Here is a 1925-nt window from a genome sequence, read left to right on the forward strand (position 1 = left end):
CCTTTATTTTACACTGATGAGTTCTTGTTTGAGCGATATCGTTTCAGCCGACAAGGACTCATTTATTTGCAAGACCTTCTTGGGCCGTACATTTCAAATGTTACACGCCGCAGCAGAGCCCTTACTGTGCTTCATACTCTCTGCATAGCATTGAGGTTTTTTGCGTCAGGTACATTTTTATACAGTGTAGGTGATGCCGAAAATATCGGCAAAGCCGCAGCATGCGTTGCTGTAAGGAAAGTGTACCTGGCGCTAAACCAACTGATGAATAAATTCATCATGTTCCCTGGCCATGTCCCAGTCGATGAGATCAAAGAGGGATTTTATGCAATTGCAGGTAATTCAGTAATTCAGTATTTTACCATTTCATGAAAATGCATTCCTATCACTATTCATTACGGAGCTTATCATTATGCAGAGTTTCCTAATGTCATTGGGGCAGTGGACTGCACCCATATCCGCTTGAAAAGGCCCTCTGGGCCAAACGAGGCCGATTTTGTCAATAGAAAGGGCTTTCACAGCCTTAATGTGCAGGTACTTATGACATCATTTCCCTCAAATTACATTCCTATAAAAACAATCATTTGTCTTTGACAATAGACATGGACCTTGCAATTGCCTGCTGTAGGCTACCCATGTACTGTACAATACCCATGATTTGACTGCAATTCATCTTAGATGATCTGTGACTCCACCTGCCTCATAACCAATGTTGAGGCCAAGTGGCCGGGCTCTGTCCACGACTCCCGGATATTCAGAGAGTCTACACTGTGCCACAGCTTCGAGCAAGGTATAGCAAATCTCATGTCATTCAGAAATTGATTATTTTATGTAGAGGTGATCCAACATTGTTCATATCATATACTAGGTAACTATGATGGGCTCCTAATGGGAGACAGGGGTTACGCCTGCAGGCCCTGGTTCATGACCCCCTATCCCGAGCCAGCCCCAGGCCCTGAAGTGAGGTTCAACGGTGCTCTCGCTCGAACGAGGGCACGAATAGAAATGACCTTTGGCCTACTAAAGGCCAGATTTAATTGTCTGCGGGGGCTGAGGGTGGCACCGGACAGGGCCTGTGCGATAACGGTGGCCTGTGCAGTGCTCCACAATGTGGCCACACTCAGGAGGGAGAGGGTCCCAGTGATCGTGGCCTATCCTGAGGACGATCTGGAACCTGTCCAGCCTGATGAGCGGTCCGGACCGGCTGCAAGGGACATAATTGCCCATCATCATTTCAGATAGGTGTCCAGATGACTTTGGGTAATGTTGGACTCATTTCATGTTTTTCTCTTTATGTTTGCATGTTTCATTTATATGGTTAATGGGTATATGGTTTGCCACCCTCTCTGCTTTTAAGTTACCCATTAATAGTCCATCCTCAGCCATCATCGAGTCCATCCCAAATCATCAATCAATGACCGTCTGGTTTGCTGCCTCCACTGCCAAGGACCAAGGCAGACTGCAGCAGATCATTTGGTCAGCCGAGAAGGCCATCGGCTGCGACCTGCCGTGCCACCCTGACCCGTTTCACTCCAGGACCAGCAAGAGAGCAGGCAGGATCATTGCTGACCCTTCCCATCCTGGCCACCACCTCTTCCCATCCAGCAAAAGGGTCCGGTCCATTAAAACCAAAACCTGGCGCCACCTGACCAGTTTCTTCCCCACGGCAGTGGGGCTCACAAACAAGCCCCCTGCACCACACTGACTCCGGGACCCCCGCGCACAATGCACTGCAGTTTGCACTTTAGTTTGCATCCTTATTTATTCAACACATCATAGCAAGTGCACATCATTTATTGCTATTTTGTTAACACTTTCTCTTGCACAGTATGCTCATACTGTAATACTGTTTTGATTATTTGTATGTTTGACTATGACCCTTATTTTTATTCTATTTATCAATATTCTGTCTGTCCCATGCTCTG

At 47.0% G+C, this 1925-nt stretch overlaps 1 long non-coding RNA gene across 1 annotated transcript; it reads left to right on the forward strand.

The window, feature by feature from the left end:
* Window positions 1–213: 213 nt before the first annotated feature.
* Window positions 214–1714, forward strand: LOC116223486. The gene is made up of 3 exons (XR_006152794.1): window positions 214–534; window positions 679–1260; window positions 1383–1714. It is a non-coding gene; the product is annotated as an uncharacterized LOC116223486 (long non-coding RNA).
* Window positions 1715–1925: the final 211 nt, after the last annotated feature.

Source organism: Clupea harengus, chromosome 14, assembly GCF_900700415.2.
Source record: "Clupea harengus chromosome 14, Ch_v2.0.2, whole genome shotgun sequence".
NCBI lineage: Eukaryota > Metazoa > Chordata > Actinopteri > Clupeiformes > Clupeidae > Clupea > Clupea harengus.